Source organism: Schistocerca americana, chromosome 4 (assembly GCF_021461395.2).
Source record: "Schistocerca americana isolate TAMUIC-IGC-003095 chromosome 4, iqSchAmer2.1, whole genome shotgun sequence".
In the NCBI taxonomy this organism is placed as follows: Eukaryota; Metazoa; Arthropoda; class Insecta; order Orthoptera; family Acrididae; genus Schistocerca; species Schistocerca americana.
Window position 1 is genome coordinate 657,835,154 of NC_060122.1, and position 23,785 is coordinate 657,858,938.

A 23,785-nucleotide genomic window follows, 5' to 3' on the forward strand; every position below is an offset into this window, starting at 1 on the left:
AAATGGAATGTCCCATGCGTCTAGTTTCAAGTACCATTCCATGTTCAGAGTCTGTTGATTCCCTTCGTACGGGCTTAATCACGTGTGACACTTTCTCACATAAATCACGAGAATATAAATGATGGCATCGCCAGCGCACTGCCCTTTTGTCATTTCAGTGTATGATCATCCATTAAGCATTTGTTACAGAATGATTACTTTCTTACTTAAAAGCAACAAAGTGAATAATTTATGCCGCAATTGGCACAGCATTGCTAAAATATTGTCTCACTGTGATCACACACATAACTACTACATTTGCCTAAATGAGAGGTTTAGCAGAATCACGGGAAATCACTTCTAGAAATGTATCAGTATTTTGTATTAATAAAAGCTCTGTACCTCAGATACTCACATTGCAATGGGAGAGTGGGGGGGGGGGGGGGGGGGGGGGGGGTTAGGGGGGGGGGGAATGGGGAGGTGAGCTGTTTCCACAAATATATCAAATGTTGGACCATTAGCACGTAAAAAGTTTCGATACTATTTTTTTCGTTGAACCTCAATTCTGTCAAAAAGTTTTCGTGAGTAGTCTTTGACAGTCTTTGAAAACATTTTTGTCTACTTTTTTCTGCTTGCAACAAAATAGAGCAATTATCACAGTAGCAGCGTCTTTACGTCCAATATTCTGAAGCACAGTATTATTGCGCAACGTTATTGTGCAGTCTAGGAGGCGCCTTAGGCCAACTAACTTTTCAAGGTCAATCGAGACACTGGATTTCACTCACTGCTTCTAGAGCCAATTGGCCGTATTTAACGTATTGTTCCATGCTCTTTTCCTTTACAACTCGTTTCACTCCACAAAGTGTAATGGGTGTACTGGGTGGTTAGAAAGAGTCTGAAAGTCTTTCAAGGGCGTTGCAGGATATGTTCTGATGAGAAATAATTCTTAAGGAAAAAATTCGGTAGGTTGAGCCATTTCCGAGTTAATTTGCTTTGGAGTCTGCCAATCACGCGCAAATTCAAGCGGTCCGCCACGCACAGTGTCAGTTGTACTCGTAATAGACGATACTGCACAAGACTACTCAGTCTTTGGCTCGGTTTTGATTCTTACTATCGTCCCACGTCTTCTTCGGTTTTAGGAAACCAAACGAAGAACACGTTTGGCGACACCGTCTCTGGCTGGCAGCTTGAATTTGAGCGCGCAAAGGCCTGATTGGCCAACTTCAATGCTAATTAACTCGGCAGCGGTGCAACGTATCGAATTTTTTTCTTAAAAATTATTTCTCATCACAGCTTACCCTGAAACACACTTACAAGCTTTCTAGCCACCCTGTTCAGCTGCAATACAGTTTTATTCGATCCAGTAATAATCGTTCAATCCCGGTCGTCAGTCTCAATGTAACATCTACAATTCATAAGCTCTAACATTTTAGATTTCTTGTTAAAATTTTACATTCTCTACCACGTCCATAAATATTGGTTTCTTTCTTTATTAATTAGCTGGAGGACCCCGCTTCGCTCAGGGAGCTGATATGAGCTTGTGTGGTTGTTGGGATAAAAAGATAAACTTACAAGTATAAGAGGTAAAGACATTTTGTTGGAAATGTATTCTGTCTATTTAAACTACTTGTTTAAGTATAAGAAGTAATTTTTTTATTGAAAACATATTCTAACGATTTACAGTATTTGTTTATAAACAATATTTTCATTTTGTTATCTGGTGTATATACAGGGTGTTTCAAAAATGACCGGTATATTTGAAACGGTAATAAAAACTAAACGAGCAGCGATAGAAATACACCGTTTGTTGCAATATGCTTGGGACAACAGTACATTTTCAGGCAGACAAACTTTCGAAATTAAAGTAGTTACAATTGTCAACAACAGATGGCGCTGCGGTCTGGGAAACTCTATAGTACGATATTTTCCACATATCCACCATGCGTAGCAATAATATGGCGTAGTCTCTGAATGAAATTACCCGAAACCTTTGACAACGTGTCTGGCGGAATGGCTTCACATGCAGATGAGATGTACTGCTTCAGCTGTTCAATTGTTTCTGGATTCTGGCGGTACACCTGGTCTTTCAAGTGTCCCCACAGAAAGAAGTCACAGGGGTTCATGTCTGGCGAATAGGGAGGCCAATCCACGCCGCCTCCTGTATGTTTCGGATAGCCCAAAGCAATCACACGATCATCGAAATATTCATTCAGGAAAGTAAAGACGTCGGCCGTGCGATGTGGCCGGGCACCATCTTGCATAAACCAAGAGGTGTTCGCAGTGTCGTCTAAGGCAGTTTGTACCGCCACAAATTCACGAAGAATGTCCAGATAGCGTGATGCAGTAATCGTTTCGGATCTGAAAAATGGGCCAATGATTCCTTTGGAAGAAATGGCGGCCCAGACCAGTACTTTTTGAGGATGCAGGGACGATGGGACTGCAACATGGGGCTTTTCGGTTCCCCATATGCGCCAGTTCTGTTTATTGACGAAGCCGTCCAGGTAAAAATAACCTTCGTCAGTAAACCAAATGCTGCCCACATGCATATCGCCGTCATCAATCTTGTGCACTATATCGTTAGCGAATGTCTCTCGTGCAGCAATGGTAGCGGCGCTGAGGGGTTGCCGCGTTTGAATTTTGTATGGATAGAGGTGTAAACTCTGGCGCATGAGACGATACGTGGACGTTGGCGTCATTTGGACCGCAGCTGCAACACGGCGAACGGAAACCCGAGGCCGCTGTTGGATCACCTGCTGCACTAGCTGCGCGTTGCCCTCTGTGGTTGCCGTACGCGGTCGCCCTACCTTTCCAGCACGTTCATCCGTCACGTTCCCAGTCCGTTGAAATTTTTCAAACAGATCCTTTATTGTATCGCTTTTCGGTCCTTTGGTTACATTAAACCTCTGTTGAAAACTTCGTCTTGTTGCAACAACACTGTGTTCTAGGCGGTGGAATTCCAACACCAGAAAAATCCTCTGTTCTAACGAATAAACCATGTTGTCCACAGCACACTTGCACGTTGTGAACAGCACACGCTTACAGCAGAAAGACGAGGTACAGAATGGCGCACCCACAGACTGCGTTGTCTTCTACATCTTTCACATCACTAGCAGCGCCATCTGTTGTTGAAAATTGTAACTACTGTAATTTCGAAAGTTTGTCCGACTGAAAATGTACTGTTGTCCCAAGCATATTGCAACAAACGGTGTATTTCTATCGCTGCTCGTTTAGTTTTTATTGCCGTTTCAAATATACCGGTCGTTTTTGAAACACCCTGTATGTACAAATTTTCACAATTTCCTACTCTACAGCAAGCTACGTAAAGCTGACCATGAGATAAGCAGAGAAGCAAGAGTCTTTGGGGTTGACGTCGCAGTATTTTGAAGTTTGTCCTCGCGCTTCGTTAATTGTAAAACTGTAGGCTGAGATTTTCACTCTGCAGTGGAGTGTACGCTTATATTAAACTTCCTGGTAGATTGAAACTGTGTACCCCACCGAGACTCGGAGCTTCTGTGAAGTTTGGAAAGTAGGAGACGAGGTACTGGTGGAATTAAAGTTGTGAGGACGGGTTGTGAGACGTGCTTGGATAACTCAGCCGGTTGAGCACTTGTCCGCGAAAGGCAAAGGTCCCGATTTCGAGTCTCAGTCCGGCACACAGTTATAATCTGCCAGGAAGTTTCATGTACGCTAATTTGATTGGAAATTGCAGTCTTTTAAATTGGAAAGGCTGTTCAGTAGAGGCCAGTGGTATTCTGGAGATAAATAGCGTGTGACCTTTGTACTTTACAGTCATAGGGTCGACTTCGATGACGTGATTCGATACCTGCTTACGTTCATCCTTGTTCCATTGTATAGTTTCGGTGAACTGAGATTTCGGAGTAGTATGGTCGGAGAGCCAATTTTAAGTCGAAGCCAGTGTAATGGCATTCCTGGTACTTGCAAAGAGTTTACAAAGTCTGTAGGGAAGTTCACACTTTCTTCAACGTTTACCATCGCGTCGATCGATTTGTATATTCTTTCTTCACCGGGAATTTTCTTTTGGATCTTAAAGTTGATACCACCGACAATATTATTTTTAGTTGCAAAAACTGTCCTTTCAAACAGCCAGTCTATATTGATATAGTTGTGAGCGATGATTGGATAAATTCGGTAGATGAGTTCGTTTTCAGTAGTGGCTATGTTGCAGATATCACTGTTGAGCTTAATGAGGCGGCGTCTGTTCAGTAGGATACGTGCCTTCGCCTATTTGTAAAGGGCGTTGAGGAAAACGTGCTGTTGTTCGTCTTTCGATAGTTCCGCTCACATATTTTTTGTTAGTCGCAGTATTTGTGTGTGTGACCAGAGATGTGACTTCTTTAAACATGCATTGAACTCATCTGCTGGTGTTGACTTGGATGGTTCAAACGTCTCTAAGCACTATGGGACTTAACATCTGACGTCATCAGTCCCCTAGAACTTAGAACTACTTAAAGCTAACTAACCTAAGGACATCACACACATCCATGCCCGAGGCAGGATTCGAGCCTGAGACCGTAGCGGTCGCGTGGATCCAGACTGAAGCGCCTAGAACCGCTCGGCCACGGCGGCCGGCTATGGCGAATAATGCTCTCATTTGTTCAGCCGAGGCTGCGAGTGAGGATTCTTGTAGTGTTAATACCCAATGGCTGCCGTTTTCCGGTTGTCCTATGCATTGGCATCTTTCTCTCTGTGTCTGGCGTAGCCTACGTCTACAGTCTTGAGATCAGTGAAACTTGTTGGTCCCCTTATTTCGTGTAGCAACACCCGGAGGTAGAAACATTCGGCGTTGTTTGGATGTACGGTGTATACTCGGCCTAATGCGCCAGCGTTCATGATTCCTGGATGATCTTCTTCTGGAATTCCTTGAAAGATTTTTCTTGTTGTCTTCCACGTATAATAGGTAGGTACGTCGACATATAGTAAAGTTTTCGCGAATGGATCCATTTGACACGATCTCGTCGTTTCTGTATTGTTGTTCGCTGTGTTTGGCTATTTGAAATACTGCCATGTCACTGCCTTTGTTCACATACTTACTGACATACTTGATGGATTTCATTGAATTGTAGTATTCTACGTTTATATTTGCTTGGAACATTTTGGAATATTGTGTTATATGGTACCACCCATTGATTATCTATTTCCAGCTCGTCGCTGCCTCGTATTCGTTTTATTTTTTTTTTTTTTATTTTTTTATTTTTTTTTTTTCCTCTGAAACCACCGCTTTTGGGTAATCGCCCTTTGTTTGTGGGGTAGCAATCAGCTCCGGTTTGTGTGTCGTCCAAGTATGGTTTTGGGTACTTTTTGTACATTTTCTATCATTCATACATGGCGGATTGATGTTTAATGGCCCCACTGTCCGTGAATCATGTTTTTCACTACATGTCATACAGTTCCGGATCTTCTTGTGGATTGGGATATTCAGTTTGGACGATTTTATCGATATCCGTCGGATGAATTTTGTCGTGTAGCTATATCAGATTGTATGGGTGAGGCAGTCCTCGTATTTGCCATTCGATTGTGTACATCCACCATCTAATGGTTCCGAAGATGTGGTTTTCTGTAATGTATACAATAAATCTCATTTGTTTTTGTCCAAAAACCCGGACTATTAATTAATGTCGATGATGGGGGCTTGTCCGTATCTCAGTTGTTCTTTGATTTCTGGTTGTTGGGGGTTGTTTTTGGGGAACGAGACCAGACAGCGAGGTCATCGGTCTCATCGGATTAGGGAAGGACAGGGAAGGAAGTCGGCCGTGCCCTTTTCAAAGGAACCATCCCGGCATTTGCCTGGAGAGATATAGGGAAATCACGGAAAACCTAAATCAGGATGGCCGGACGCGGGATTGAACCGTCGCCCTCCCGAATGCAAGTCCAGTGTCTAACCACTGCGCCACCTCGCTCGGTTTTGATTTATGGCTACGACATGTTGCATGTGGATGTTATGAAGAGTTCAGATCGCACATACGTTCTTAAGTAGGTCATGGCATCTTGAGTGTATTCGTGCACGTGTCTCGGACTTCCTATGTATGATGAGGGTAAGATTACCATTGTTATCAACGTTTCGGTCATTTATGATTGCCTCTCGAAGATGGATGCGTTCTTCCGTCCGTAGTTTCTTCTAATTCTATTTTACGTAAAGCGCCCGTTCGGCTTCTATTTTTGCATAAATATCTACGAGGAACTGTTGGAATAAACGGTGAGTGTTGAGAATGTGATTGTATGTTTCATTGTCTCTGACCATTAAACGGTAAGCACAGAACTCCTTGAATGTGACTTTTTTGTTTGTTTCTACCCTGTTTCAAGTTGGATTTGTTTCACATTAAAATGATATCTGTCCTCTCGATGCAGAAATATTAATGGATATTGGAGGGCATCATGTGAACGGTGTCTCTGCAATGTGTTGTAGTCCTTCTCTTCCTCGTTGTACAATTACGTCGCGGCATGTACTTTCATTGTCCACAATTACGATGACGACGTCGTCTCTCTGAGATGCTTTAAATCGATGTTCGTGTTCTCCATATGGACTTTTGTCAGCTTGAATTACATCTTTATAGTCATCAGAAATCATTCGATCTAGTGTTGTTTTGAATATGTGAATCAGTTGATTGTATTTCTGGAAGATCCTCTATACGTCTTGGACTATTTCTCGTCTCAACCCACTGATACTTGTTCACCGTTGATCAATTTCTGTTACTATACTTGGAAAGATCTGTTATCTCCGTTGAGTAGTGGTAGTAATCACCCCATGTTGTGATAGATATGTCATTGGATGAAAAAAAAAACAACATAACCGATTTCATCTATGTTAATGGTGGTAATCAGATTTTCCCTTTCATGCAACAGAATTCTGGCGTTTTTCTACTGAATTTTTTCGCGTTGCAAAACTGGAAGATGTTATCCATTTTTCCGATTACGACGTGTTTGTGTTTGCCATATTCATTCGTCGGGTAGTAGTGGAATGCTTCACTTGTTAGGTTGTACTGTGCAATACTCGTAGCATGATATTTTCATGGCTGGCATGAGTTCGCGGTCTTCTCTTATAAGACTGTGTCGCAGTTCTTGATTCTTCAGCCCGTTCATTTCGTTTTCTCTGGTTTCCCTGCGTCTCAAAGTACTCATTCTCGTTCGTTGGGTACTTAAAAGTGTATCGCGATCTTCGTATGTTTCGTTTTCCTCGCTGTTCTTTTTTGTTTTGCACTTTTTGCTTCAGAACTGGCACGATCTCCTCCTCTTTTGCGCTTGGGCATTGTCTAAAATATAAATCAAATCAACTTATAATCAATAAATACGTTAAGCACACCTTACACACTTTTCACACTTTATTTCCGATTTATATTCAGCCACTGTAACACTTTGACTACTCGCACTTCACTGTTTGTTTTTATTCACTCACTGCACCACTTTTTCGGTTCCTCCCTTCGACACTGATAAGAAACTGACAATGGAACCCTCGACGTGTCTTTACCAATGGGTAGCCCCACCAATGAAAAATTCCAGAACATACCAAAAGTGTTCCAGAATATTCCACAACATTCGAGAGTGTTCTGGAATGTTCCAGAATGATCTGGTAATCGTACCGGGACTCGTTTCTGAGTTTTAGTAGCATGCGCATTGTACACTTACTTTTACTATATGTATTATGCGGTTCCTGTGTGCCAACGCTTACAGCTTTTATTAACTCAGAATCAAAGAACCACAGGACACAGTTAAAGTCCACAAAACCTGAACGAGCAAGGTAGGTATGAGCGAGCAAATTTGATAGTCGAAGGTTAATACCGAAAAGTTTGAAAATCCTCGCAAAGTCATTGCAACAGCAGTTGAAGCCGGTAGAGCAGTCCAGTAGAGAGCTCCACGGTTCCAGTAGTACATCACTCAGAAGATGTTTTGGCACTACCCCCTATTGGCCAACGAGCAACTTCACAAAAGCGAATGTACTCGTAAGTTCTGACAGCTGATGCGGCGTCGTTGTTCGGCACGTGCTGGGCACAGCCCAGACCTCGGTCATCAGAAGCGAAGAGGTAACTCACTGTTTGGCCTGCGGAAGAAAGTAGTCGTCACGTGCCAATCCAAAGCGTTTTACTGACTGATGGCTCCGTCGAGGAAGGAGGGCAGGGGGTGGCCGAGTTTGACCGGAATCAAGCAGTGCTGTGCGCCGACTTAAGCATCTGCTGCGAATTGCGAAAGTACGTGGTCACCTAATGGACATTTCAAAATTAGTCAAAATAGAAAATACAGTAGTTGTGAAAAAGCTAAGCATATCAAATTAAAGATCACGGTGAGGCTAAACAGATAAGCCTTCATTAGAAGCTACAGAGCCATAAAGATGTACATATTATCGTAGTTAAAGAAAATTAGTAACTCGTTTATATTAACACCACAAAGCTGAATGATGCCTCAAAAAAAGCATAGTGCAACATAGAATGATGGTCCGTTGCCAAAAATTAGGAATTAGTATTTACATTTGACTTGTTAGTGTTTATCCTTATTTGGATTCCGTACCTCACTCGACAAAAACGGAACCATTATAGGACCACTTTGTTATCTATCCCTCTGTCTTTCTGTCAGACCGTTAAAACCCTTTTTATCACGAGCGCGTAGAGGTACCAAGGTGAAATCTATGGCATGTTCTAAGATTTAATGTCTCTTGGCAGTGAAACAAATGTCAATGCAAACAAAAGATACGGCCATTTATGTCAAACAGATACTTAAATATATCCTGGGGAGGCATCGTACTCGAACATAATCCTACTCTCAAATATCTTGGAGCAACTCTGGATCCCGCGCTAACATAAAAAAGCATTGCCTAAACACCAAACAGAAAGTGGCACCCAGACATAACATAGTGCGAAAATTGACAGGTACATCATGGTGTGCTAATCCATGCACTGCGCGCTCAAGCACGCTTCCTCTATATTATTCCACTGCTGAATATGCACGTTCGGTATGGTACAAGTCTAGTCATGCCACGAACGTAGATGTGGCTCTAAATGAGTCTTGCATCATTGAAGACCTTGAGAGAGCTACACCAAATGCACTTAAAGTGTCTTCTTGGTCTTCTTTTGGGTAAAATTATGTTGTTTGTACTTTTGACGTGATAAATGAAGGGCTTATTTCAATAGTGGTACAAGTCCATTACCTCCACTTTTCTATCTATAACGCTTCTGAAATTATTGAGCGAAACAAAAAGAAAGAAAGGTTCATCTGTAGCAAGAAGCCATATGCTTGAATATTTCTGGTATCTCAACTGTAGATTTTTCTGCGCTCATTTAACTTTAGGACTCTGTATCTCAATATGCACAAAAATGGGCTTGTATCACTACTGAAATAAGCCCTTCAAATAATAATAATAATTTGATAGTCGCAAACCCACTAATCACAAAACTGTAAGTTGATCTATAGTGATTGGCAAGAAGCAAGGTTTCACAGTACAAGTAAAGAAAAAAATCCGAAAATTGTTAATTTTTAATTATCTCACACGGAAAACATATTTTTTTAGTATGTTATGCACTGTCTGTTTATCGTTCTATTAAGACCCCTTTTTATCAGGAACGGATTGACGTATGAAGTTGAAATTTATGTGACATATTAAGGTGTATCATCGCTTGGCAGTCTGTAAATGTAAGCTTCTGAGTCAGTGCAATCAAAAGATGCGGCCTTTAGGTCACATATTTTGATAGTCGCAAATTCACACATTAAGACCTGCAGGGTACTGCCCCTCTGACCTAGAATCATGAAATTCAATAAGAAGCAAAGTTTCACAGCACAAGCAAAGGAAAAAACTAGAAAATTGATAATTTGTAAAATACGACACAAAATATTTCTTTTCTTATTGTTATTCGACTTCAAACTTAAAATTAAAAGATTCTCAAAAGTCTTGAACTTCCCGGGACTGTTATCTTGTCAGGATTAATGTAGGTTACTTACAAAAATCATTGAGTTTCTCGATTCCCGTGTTGGATGAATTATGTTTATGTTACGGATAATTATGTTTGTATAGAACCCTCAGAGCGCGAGTCCGACTCGCACCTGGCCAATTTCTTTCTTTTTTCTTGTACATAAACTTTTCGTAAATGTAGTACTGTTAGTTATAAATTAGAAAACTGACGCAGCATTGTAAAGTAAGAGTAAAGACGAGTTAACTGAGATGCCAAAACCTAGGTGCACACAGTCTGACTGAAGAAAATCGCCATTAAGCTGTATCAAAAACTATGTAAAAATAGAACCCACTTACAATAACACTCAATACACGAAAGCCAGCCGGGGTGGCCGAGCGGTTCTAGGCGCTACAGTCTAGAACCGCGCGACCGCTACGGCCGCAGGTTCGAATCCTGCCTCGGACATGGATGTGTGTGATATCCTTAGGTTAGTTAGGTTTAAGTAGTTCTATGTTCTAGGGAACTGATGACCTCAGAAGTTAAGTCCCATATGCTCAGAGCCATTTGAACCATTTCAATACATGAAAGCTGGCAATTTTCTCTTTTACAGTACGTGCTAAAATAACTACTGTATACTATTATTATATAGCTTCCTTTGTATAAACTTTTACTCTAATGGCCGGCCGTAGTGGCCGAGTGGTTCTAGGCGCTTCAGTCTAGAACCGCGCGACCGCCTCGGGCATAGATGTGTGTGATATCCTTAGGTTAGTTAGGTTTAAGTACATCTACATCTACATCCATACTCCGCAGGCCACCTGGCGGTGTGTGGAGGAGGGTTCCTTGAGTACCTCTATCGGTTCTCCCTTCTATTCCAGTCTCGTATTGTTCGTGGAAAGAAAGATTGTCATTATGCCTTTGTATGGGCTCTAATCTCCCCGATTTTATCCTCATGGTCTCTTCGCGATATATACGTCGGAGGGAGCAATATACTGCTTGACTCCTCGGTGAAGGTATGTTCTCGAAACTTCAACAAAAGCCCGTACCGAGCTGTAGAGCGTCTCTCTTGCAGAGTCTTCCATTGGAGTTTATCTATCATCTCAGTAACGCTTTCGCGACTACTAAATGATCCTGTAACGAAGCGCGCTGCTCTCCGTTGGATCTTCTCTATCTCTTCCATCAACCCTATCTGGTACGGATCCCACACTGATGAGTAGTATTCAAGCAGTGGGCGAACAAGTGTACTGTAACCTACTTCCTTTGTTTTCGGACTGCATTTCCTTAGGATTCTTCCGATGAATCTCAGTCTGGCACCCGCTTTACCGACGATTAATTTTATATGGTCATTCCATTATAAATCACTCCTAATGCCAACTCCCAGATTATTTTTTGGAATTAATTGCTTCCAGTTGCTGACCTGCTATATTGAAGCTATATGATAAAGGATCTTTCTTTCTATGTATTCGCTGCACATTACATTTATCTACATTGAGATTCAATTGCCATTCCCTGCACCATGCGTCAATTCGTTGCAGATCCTCCTGCATTTCAGTACAGTTTTCCATTGTTGCAACCTTCCAATATACTACAGCATCATACACAAAAAGCCTCAGTGAACTTCCGATGTTATCCACAAGGTCATTTATATATATTGTGAATTTGTGAATAGCAACGGTCCTAGGACACTCCCCTGCGGCACACCTGAAATCACTCTTACTTCGGAAGACTCTTCTCCATTGAGAATGACATTCTGCGTTCTGTTATCTAGGAACTCTTCAATCCAATCACACAATTGGTCTGACAGTCCACATGCCCTTATTTTGTTCATTAAAGGACTGTGGGGAACTGTATCAAACGCCTTGCGGAAGTCAAGAAACACGGCATCTACCTGAGAACCCGTGTCTATGGCCGTCTGAGTCTCGTGGACGAATAGCGCGAGCTGGGTTTCACACGATCGTCTTTTTCGAAACCCATGCTGATTCCTACAGAGTAGATTTCTAGTCTCCAGAAAAGTCATTATACTCGAACATATACATGTTCCAAAATTCTACAACTGATCGACGTAAGAGATATAGGTCTACAGTTCTGCACATCTGTTCGACGCCACTTCTTGAAAACGGGGATGACCTGCGCCCTTTTCCAATCTTCTGGAACGCTACGCTCTTCTAGAGACCTACGGTACACCGCTGCAAGAAAGGGCGCAAGTTCCTTCACGTACTCTGTTTAAAATCGAACTGGTATGCCACCAGGTCCAGCGGCCTTTCCTCTTTTGAGCGATTGTAATAGTTTTCCAGTTCTAAGTTCTAGGGGACTGATAGCCTCAGATGTTAAGTTCCATAGTGCTCAGATCCATATGTACCATTTTTTTACACTAATAAGCCAAAACATTATCACCACTGACCACCGCGACGTTGGATGTCGTCTGGTGTGGTGGCACTGCGGGCACGTGACGCGTCAGCAAAAATGTGTAAGCGGAGCGGACATGGACGGCAGGATCAACCTAGAAAAAGTATGGGCTGCAAATGGGAAATCTATTGAGATAAGCTACTTAACAAAGGGCAGACTATCATTACGCAAAGCCTGTGAGCGAGTGAAACGGCAAAGTTGGTCGAATGTTCAGGTGCTTCTGTCGTGAGCATCTACGGAAAGAGAAGGAGGGTGAAACTACCAATAGGCGTTAAATGGTTGGACGTCCACGATTCTTCACAGAACGTGGGTTTCAGAGGCTTGTCTGCTCTGTAATGTGGAATAGATACTGATCTGTGGCATCTCTTCCGAAAAAGCACAATGCTGGTGCACACGCAAGTGTTTCGGAGCACACTATTCATTGTACATTGTTGAACATCGAGCTCCGTAGCAGACCACTCCTACGTGTTCACATGTTGACACAACGACATAATCAATTATGACTGCAGTGGGCACTGGACCATCGGGATTCGACCGTTGATTAGTGGAAACTTGTCGGCTCTTTGTGTGAACCCGCGCTGGCTGGTGAGTGGGGTATTATATTATGGGAGACATTCTCCTGTACTTGCATGGGACATGTGACAGTAACCGAAGACACCCTGACAGCTGCGAACCAGCTGCATCACTTTACTCTTGGTGTCTTCTCCGACGGTGAAGTCATCTTTCAGCAGTTTAGTCGCCGTGTCTCGGAGTCATAGCCGTGCTACAGTGGTGTGAGAAGCATTAGAGTGAACTCTCGTTGATGTCTCGGAGACCAAATTTGCCTTATATAAATCCTATGGAACCCATCAGGGTGTGGAGCCACCACAACGTAAGCAAATCAGCGACCAGTTATTTACACGAATTACATGACCTGCGCGTAGACATCTAATGCCACATACCGCCACAAACCCACCAACAAACAGTCGGATCCCAGATACGCAGAATCAGTTATGTACTTCGTTCAAAGACGAAGAAACAAGCTGTTAAGCAGATGGTCATCAGTGAATACTGCAGAACATGAATTTAATACCGTACAGATTCTACTAAAATATTAGTCGTAGTATATTTATAAACCCATCATGTGGTGCATGATGAAAATACTATTAAACTGGTATGTATAATATTTGTGTAAGTCGAAAGAATTTTAAATGGCAAAGCAAACTGAACAGCACTGAGAACAGTCACTTCGTATATAGAGGAGAGAAGAGAGTTTGCGTTCAACCTCTTGCTTGGTAGATTGCAGATGGTCACGTTAGCGAATGTCGTGAAATGATCGTTGAAACGGCCACGTGTAAACCTAGAATAATTTTGCTAGTTCGATAAGCTGTGCAGCTCAGAAATATTATGGCTGGTGTCAGACTTAAAAATATTTTCGGCCGTTGCCGAATTACAAATTATTTCTGACAGTCATCTAACTTAGTTATGCAAGTTCATAGGGATTTTATTGAGCATTACTATTCCTATTATTGATAGCTGATTTCATTTGTCGTAAAAATGAAAGCGCACCAGTCCTCTCTGTGTTCCCCAGACAGTCATAACTGTTAGAGCCACATTTTTATTTTTTAGTGTCCCTAATTGATGGCGCAGTAACGCTGGGATCTCGTCAAAACTCTTCACTTCGTGAACGATGTGAATGCGGAGCTTCCTATCGCTGTTTTTAAATGCATTCTCGCCATTAAGGTGGCGGGACTAGACGACTCGCTGGTAGCATCGACTATCCTGAGATGTCGTACAATGAAAGCACTTTTACTCGTTAATGTCGATATCTTCTGTGGTGGAATCGATGTCGTTATTCAGGTGATATCCAAGACTTCCCTCTGGTTGTACTTATCCTGAAGTTTCAATAGTCGTGCAGCACGAATGAATGAGCTATGCCCTTTTCGGAGAATGTTATCTGTGCCTGCGCCAGTCTTCGGAGTTTTATCTTTTCTTTCGCACAGTGTGCTTGAGTCAGTAGTAGTAGTAGTAACGTAGCAGTCGCAAGCTGCAGTTCCAAGTAGTGAATTTGCAGTGGGCTGACATTTTGGCGTGTTGACAGGTGTGTCACGGCACATTTAAGTGTTAATTATGGTTTCATGCGGGATGTTCTGTATTAAAGTAATTACTAGTTCCACGAAATTCTACTAAGCTGAAATTTCAGTGTGAAAAAGGGCATCCAGACATACGTGGACACAGAGATTTGCTGATACTGGAGATTTTAGATGTGCCAACACAGCTCATACACAGAAAGATTCACCTGGTTTGAAGAGACGGGTATCCTGTCCTTCCCCCCACCTCTCAGCCGCCTGACAACAACTGTTCTGGAGGACAGCCAATTCTTTCTAGATGTTCATCATTCGTTAGCGAGATTCATGCGTCAGTGACTCGTGTATTCCTTTGGTTTCTTCACTGTCCATACACACTCCACGTTGCTCTTGTCACGCTTCACATCGTGATCATATATTTACCTTATATGCCTCCCTTTGTAAAATTAACCAAGAAATAATGTCCCAATTTACTTGGTGCAAAAGTTTGCTATGGGAAGAAATGAATGATGTGAAAAAAATTCGTATGTGTTGTCACTGATACCAGTAAGTTCTAAAACGAGTAAAGATTTTTAAGAATGAATATGATAGAATTTACAAACTTGTGTTTGTCTCCTATTTACCTCCAGAATAGCCTTTTTTAAAGGTTTATTTTTCATATTTTTCGATGTCCATAATAATTGTTTATATGACTGTGGACAGTCCGTTGTTCATCACTTCACATTAATTATACCTGTACATGTTACTCACGAGCAGTTTTATAAATCCTTATATAGCATGTTAAGTAAGTTGAGACCACCACGAAAACACTGACAAACATGACGTAGTGGTTTTTGACATGAAAAAGGCAAATGGGTCAAGCAACAATCTATGTTTCTTCTTGTTTCCTGTTATGGGACATTTTTCCCAGAACTGCTTCATAACCTAATTAATAGCCCTGTATCCAGATTAAGTTACCTAAATTTAAATCAAATTACTACCAACGTAAGAAAACCAGAATTTTAATGAAACGTACACTAATGATTGCAAAACCAATAAGTACTTTTCAGTTTCATTTCGATTCGATGAAAGGTGGATGGAATGTTTCTCTGGACCAGCAGACTGTGGGAGCGTGATGGGTGCAGGTGTCCAATGGCTAGGACGTCGTAAAAATGTTTCTAGGTCAAAGGATGGGTCCTGAAATAGATATTCTGGATGGACAGCTGTTGTCAGAGAAAATGTCCAAGGTGCAGATAAGGGTCGCACATAGCACTGAAAGTTCCATTGTGAAAAGTCGAGGGAAGAATACTTTTGAAAAAGGTACGAATTTGTCAGGGAGTGGGAACATATCACACTCAGTCCAAGAGGAATTTGCTATACTCAAAGTAGGTCCATAGTAACGGTTGTTTAAATTCTGTAGGGCAGCCCCGGTTTGGTCCACTATTATTATTTTTGTATCGAAGATGAAGACTTGCAGGTGTGTGCCTGCAGCCCTAGTCATTGGCTAAAACGTGAAACTACTCTCATGGTGGGAGAGCAGTTCTGCTTTCCACCCCATCTTAGACAGAGACATACATTACTGGTTAATCATGGCAGATTATGGAGGAGAAGGGAAATTGTTATTGCCATAAACATTTTGTTGGTTGGAACTCGAAAATCTATAATGAATGGCTGAAGAAAATCCAGTACTAGGATAGCCAGCAAAATGTTTGAATTGGATAGCAGATACACAATTTGTCATAGATCAACAGAGAGGCAACACTTCATTTTAAACCTTCAGGGTGCTGATTTCACCTTAGACCCAGAGCTGTTACACATGCTGCAGCCGAACGTAAACTGTCATCCATCACTGCAGCTATCTTGGGCACTCGAGTCTTGAAGCAATGGTAAGAAGAAGAAGAATCTGCACGTACCATAAACAGGAGACCACAAAGTTACTTGTTGCAAGTTAGAGTCATGGTTTTCTTAATTAATTCACACATTCTGCTAGATGAAGTCAACAGGGTCTCTCTCTCTCTCTCTCTCTCTCTCTCTCTCTCTCTCTCTCTCTCTCTCTCTCTCATGTGATGACCCCGCAGCTGGGTACAATCTCTTTATGCGACTCCATTTAGCCGACTTGAATGTCATTGTTCATGAAACGATGATGAGGACAACATAACACACATTCCCTGAGCGGTGAAAATCTCCGAGCTACCTGGAAATCGAACTCGGGCCTCTTTGGTTAGCGATCTGTCGTGCATACCCGCAACTACCGAGGCGGACAACATGTGCTTAGACAAGGATGATGGTGCTTATCTCTACTTTTCTGGCCTCTTTTTCGCTAGTCTGTTACATAATTATGCAATCATTAGGGTTTGAGTGGACTCAGCTAATCCAATTCTACCCTCCTGTAGCAAGGTCTTACCATGTTCCTTTTGTACTCGTAATTAGTTTCAACCTTTGTGCACTTTACTATTAATTGCTTTGTCTATTGGAATCCAATTAATGCATTTTACTAATAAACAAAATTTTATACTGCTCTTTCGTTTCACTTCGTAGTTCGATGAAAATCCTTTCTCATTATGTCTATGAGAGTTATGATATCTTTATTTCATGTTATATGGGACACCACTGTCTAAATTCAGATGCTTATTAGTTTCCGTTGTGCGACTTCTTTCTTATTATTTCACATTATCATATGGGAAGCAGCCTGTTACTGTACAGGTCACCAGTTTCAGTCCTTTAGCATCTCACGGGTATGGTTAATACTCAAGCGTAGTCTCACAGTACAACAAGCGGAAAATGTTGTTTTGTCTCAGAATGACGCGCAGCTTTGAAATATGGAAAAGCTTTGATTTCCCAATTCTTTATGAAGGGTTACACATTTCAAAATTTCATCATCACATGGAAGCTGTGAGAAAAGTAGCCCTTCTTTACGTATTAACGTAATTATGCACAGTAGTGATCCCAAGTTGAGCCAGATCTGAATGTCGCCTGCCTATACCATGGCTGTACTATATTTCTAGTAGTAGTAGTAGTAGTAGTAGTAGTAGTAGTAGTAGTAAAGTAGTAGCTTCATTCATCCATATATCTCTTTTTACAAGGATGTAGGACATGTCAAACTATTTACAAGTTTATACCAATTTAAAATAAGCTAATTCATATAAACATACATTTACAGACTTCTAGTTAGGGACAATCATTAGATTTAGTCCTGTTATACAATACTTTTTTTTTTACAAGTAACTTATGAAATAATGTAATGCTACACTGTTCACTTACATCTCACTATTAGTCACTGCTCACATTATACACACTTCACTCACTACACATACAGACACACACGCACACTGGTGATCTCTGGGCCGTTTTCTGTTCCTCAACTTCCCATTTGCTGTCCTGAAAAACTTAGTCAATATTCCTCTATAATGAGTGAGCTGTTGATCTCAGAAAGAGGAAGAGGTGTTAGTACTGTGCTATCCATAGTTTGGGGGCAAGTTTTTCTAGAAAAGGAGAAAAGAAGGAAAAAAACGTAGTTCGAAGGTGTTATGTGGAATGCTGGATGTTTTATAATCATTATTATTATCATTTGGCCAATGTAACGTTTGTTGCAATGACTGATGTCATTTATAAAATTACATGCAGTCATTGCAACAAATTGCAACAAATATAACATTGGCCAAACGGAAAGAAATTTTAAAACCCGCATTGAAGAACATATTGACTGTTTCAGATTTGGTAAACCGAATAAATCAGCTATAGCGAAACATATAAATGAAACAGGACACAGCGTTACAATACACAACGATCTCAAAGTACGTACAATATAATTAGAAAAGAGCTGAAAAATGGACATCTTGGAAGAAACGGAAATATTCATCCATGGCCACATGGGGAATAACGGGATCCTGAATGAAATGACAGACTTCAAAAATTCACATTTCATTTCCAATTTCACTACAGTACTCCTAGAATAAAAGATACATAACATCACAGTCGTTTGACTCTAGCCCCAGTAACAGCTTAGAAAATCAAAATAAATAGTTTATAGAATGATGTGTTCAATAATACTTTAACAGGTGCTCAATTTGTAATGTATTTCGTCAACCTACATCTGTAATATGATAACAAGACGTGCAGACGACGTGTAAACATCTGACTCCACATAGATCGACAAATCGATAGTCAACCAGCTGTATTTCGACCTCCATCTTGTCCACTGCACTACAGAATTGTTTGTGATCGTGTTTCCAAGTTACTGCTATGTTAGTGACAATTTGTGAACAGTGGCCAAGAGACCCACGGTAATGGAAACACCGCAACAAATCACAGCGAGACTGCCACGCTAGAAGAACAAAGTGAGTGGCCGTTTCACAACATTTTCCTGCAAACATCAGTGCAGCATCCAAAGTGACATTGCCTCTTACTAAGTTTTCTCTTCTTACACAGGATGACAACAGCTTTTACGAAAAGACTATGTAATATCGGTATAACCTTATTGTAAAGTTGTTTTTGTAATGCCATTTAGCCCGAAAATTACGTTTAACCCTCGAAACATGTTGCTAAATAAATAAGTAATACGATTGTCGACAAAGTTTTTGACTGGTAGCGGTAATAGAAAAAAAATCCTTTACATAAAAAGATAAGATTTCAATTGACTGATTATTACAAATATGAAGTTTGCCACATTACAAACTTTCATAAATTTGGAGATCGTGTTGTTAATCTTTATAACATTAGATTTTTCCGATATGAATTAAATATCTTGAGTGCCGGCTGGAGTGGCCGAGCGGTTCTAGGCGCTACAGTCTGGAACCGTGCGATCGCTACGGTCGTAGGTCCGAATCCTCCCTCGGGCATGGATGTGTGTGATGTCCTTAGGTTAGTTAGGTTTAAGTAGTTCTAAGTTCTAGGGCACTGATGACCTTAGAAGTTAAGTCCCATAGTGCTCAGAGCCATTTTAACCATTTAAATATCGTGAGTAAAGGTCTCAAGAATAACGTTGCTCCTTGTGTGAATAAGCTGCCTTTAAAAAATACAACTGCGTAGGTTAAAACAGAATGTGAGTATGCTAAGCTTCAAAGTGTCCACAAGCCGAAGTCGCGGTAACGACAGATGGATACTCAGATATTTCAGCACTTTACCCAAAAATAGTATACATCGCAAGAGCATTTTAAAACAGCTTAATACATAGCTCCATGACGAGTATCTTATTGTCACGAAATCAGATATAGGCAATTCTGTGGTTCTTCTTTCTGACACATATTACATAAAAAGCTGAAACATCTTCAGGGAAAATTGAGGAATTGAGCTCAAGCACAGTACAGTGAATAAGTTTCACAATGACGTAAACGCGGTTGTAAAAAACTCTAACTTCTTGTTTCAAACTGATTTTGAGGGAAAAAGTGTCATTACGATGAAGCTAAAAATACCAAATCTTATATCTCAAGTGAAGTTACATAGGACACTTTTTACAATAGTGCCGATTGTTAATAACTGTTACTGCCCTAATTATAAACTTAGATCTTTGAACAAAAACAAGCGTATATTTCCCAAAGACATACTGTATAAAAAAATTCCTTTGAATTGATGGACAAAATCAAAATTCTTCATGTCTTAGACGGTACCCGTTTAGCTTCACTGGATACTGTCAACTTGTACACATGTATACTGTTTAATGGAACTCTTGATACAATTAGAATCAATTTATTGGCCCCTAATATGATTTCTCATGCTGAGGTTGTGGAATTAATTGAGTTACTAGAAATATATTCGTCTTTCTGTGCCGTTACGTTTAATGACAAATTCTATTCACAGCCAAATGGCTTGACTATGGGTGATTCACTTGCTGGTACCCTGGCAGACATTTATGTCAATTACTTGGTGTGCACTTTTTTTTAGTCCGGTTCTGAGAACGTACCAAAAACTAAATCATATTATCATTATGTAGATGACGTATTATTATTGTACGAAGGGTGTGACGGGGATATTTGCAATTTATGTACCTACTTCAGCTCCATGCACCGTAACATTAAATTCACTTTTGAAATGGAACTGAACAATTTTTAAGTTACTAGGAGTTACTATTACTAGGAAAGACAATAATCTTCTTTTCGCAGTATTTCGTAAACCAACTTACACTGACTTTATTATTGATAAAGATTCATATCATCCGAATATCTACAAATGGACGTTTTTTCGCTCCGTGGTACATAGAATTTCTAGGTTGCATATAAATCAGGAGACAGGTGATTGTTCAAGAAGGTATACCAAATGGGTATAGAATTGAAAGTATTCAAAAAACTGTTTTATTCAATACATAAGAAGAAATATAAAGTACTAAAAAAAAGAATAGGAATGGTCATTTTGTTAATTTAAACAATAATATTCCTCAGTGTGACGAAGCTACGAAAGTATTGAAAAAGACGTTTAAAACAAGAGGCACTTTACACATGTGATTGAGAAGTGACGTAGGACAGAAACCAGGAAGCATTTTTAGAAAACAAAGATGTATACAACATGCAGTGTGATGATTGCGATATTTTCTGTATCGGTAAGAAGGGGAGAGATTTCATTACTAGATAAAGACACAGCACTTAAAAAACAAGAGACATAGCTAGCTAATAGGCCTGAGGTTTTGCATATCCTCCCTCACAGTCATCTATTAAATATTTTGGAAGAATTTGAAATAAATACACCTAGAACTTATCGCATCTGTTACTCTATGAGCGGGAGTATTCAAGTAGGAGTTAGATTTTCTCTGTAGATAATATAAGAAATGTATTACAGGCTTGATCCAGTTGGTCTAACATTGCTTAGACCAACCATAATCGTCTAGTCTTCTTGAGGTGTATACCATGAAGTCATTACAGCTGAATGTTCGTTATTTAATCTTCCATCCTGTTGGCCGTTCTGATATTGCTAGCTCGCCAGGATGCCTCAATAGGTTCATTCCACCTAAAGAGATGAAACACTATTGTACGAGGGCGAGTCAATGAATAAGTCACAAACACTAGAATGCCAGATCGCAGATCGTTTCAAATTTCGCGTCTGCACGCATCTAGAAGTTTGCAGCATATACCGTATGGAAGGTAGCCAATACATAGTATTCCACGGCCAACGGTTAATCATCTGCAGTGAGAACAACATGGCAGGTGTGCTGTGTGTACCCAACTGACTAGAACAGCGCGATTTTTGTGAGTCGAGGGAGTGTCCGCAGAGCACGTCCGTAAAGGAATTTGTCCCATATATGATTAGAACTTTATTTCATAGAAACTGGTGTTCAATTGGACACAAGAATTCAGCAAAGGACGAGAAAAAGTCACATACAAGGAATGTCATTGCCTCCCTGGTTATCCAATAACGGCACATCGTTTCCCCGTCTGGGGGTATTTCGTTACGCCCAGGACGTGTGGGTTGCAGCAATTTAAGAAACCAAATAAACTTGTATCCCGAGAGGTCACTCGTTAGACGCGAACACTGTCGCAATAATTCTATGTTGCAGGCTTTTAACACCTTGTCGAGCAATGGGATGAGTATTTAAGAAGGGGAGAATATTTAAAAGGAAAATAAATTTCAGGCTGGTACATGCAGCTTTGATCCCTCTATCCCAGTCTGCGACTTATTTATAGACTCACTCTCGTACTTACGTCGCTGAGTTGCTCCATTAATTCCAGATGTTGCATATAGCTGCAGTAGTTTGTATTTCGCTAACATTAGTAATTGTTACTATGTATTTGACTTAAAAAAACTCCGGCCAAACATGTTTTCAAAGGCTCAACGGTACCGACCGACCGCCGTGTCATTCTCAGCCCACAGGTGTCACTGGTTGCGGAGATGGAGGGGCATGTGGTCAGCACACCGCTCTCCCCGCACTATGTCAGTTTACGAGACCAAAGCCGCTACTTCTCAGTCAAGTAGCCGCTCAGTTTGCCTCACAAGGGCTGAGTGCACTCCGCTTGCCAACAACGCTCTGCAGACCGGATGGTCATCCATCCAATTTCTAGGGCAGTCTGACAGCGCTTAACTTCGGTGATCTGACGGGAACCGGCGTTACCACTGCGACAAGGCCGTTTGCATGTATTTGACTTACTTAACAATTTTATCGCAAAACGCATATGATCCCATTTCCATGAGTTTCACGTTATGAACACAGTAATGTAACTTCTCGTCTTGAACATAGTTACAGTATATGTACATTACATTGTGGTTAATCTTTGAATGTTTGGGGTTCACTACATTTACAAACATTTTATTTTTGATACAATATAATTCTGTGTTTCCATACTGTTATACGTATTTGGTATTGCATTATGTATAGCAACATGTACAAATGGAATCATTCACTTTTGAAGCAGTATGACCACTGTTTCAGCATCGTGTAAGCTAAAGTACCAATATTTGACAACAAATGATCCTAACTTTGAATTCACAGCTATGATATGCTTGAATGTTTTTTGTGTCCTCATGCATCTACTTTACCTTAGACTGTCATTACTGTTTAACATTATACGATTAAGTATTTTACAAAACAATTTAAATATCTTTTTTCATTATAATATTAGCTTCTAATATATTTCAAGTCTCCCACTTATCTAGGCTGAAATATGGTTCTCATTACGAATAATAGGCAGCTACACTGCTCTGTAAATTGTTTTTATTTTATATCATTCACGATGAGCCCATTTGGGCATACTGCCATCATCAGGTTCTCGTAAGGGAGCGATGGTGTTAATATGATGGTTTGTAACTATGATCAGAAAAGCTATAATACATCGTTAGGTGTTTTTCCCTTACAGGTAACATCGTTGCTGTCATGTAATGTCTCTTTTATAGAACTATTACTTTCTCCTAGGTGTACACTGGAGATGTATATCTGATGACTGAAACTATATTACATGTAAGGTAAAAACACCTGACGATGTATTAGAGCTTTTACAGACCATTATATTAAGGCCATCGCTCACTTACGTGTTTACAGAGCACCTGATGATGGAAATAAGCCGAGATGGGCTCGTAGTGAACGATATAAAATAAAAACAATTTACAGATCAGTGTAGCTGGCTATTATTCGTAACAGTCGTGTCATTAAAAGAGATATTTTACGCTGCGGGCTCAAAAGAACAAAACTATACACATCTATTGTATATAATTATTCAGGAGGGGGGAGGGGGGCACAGTTACACAAGGGATGACCCTGTGGTTAGTGGGACCAGGCAGACAGATTTTTAGGTTAAAACCAAAGTCCAGAAAGACAATAAGCAAGAAAAATATAACAAAAGAAGCTTCATGTACAGTGAATAGGGATAAAACTAAGGATAGTACCAATTTACTTCATCAAAGTATCATGGAAATAAAAAATAGAGTAGATTAGCTGTTAGTGTATTCAGATGATCTCAAAAATAAGAATGAGATTGATATACTTTGTCTGTCTGAACACCATGTAACTGTGGGAATGGAAAATGTCAGTATAAATGGGTATAATTT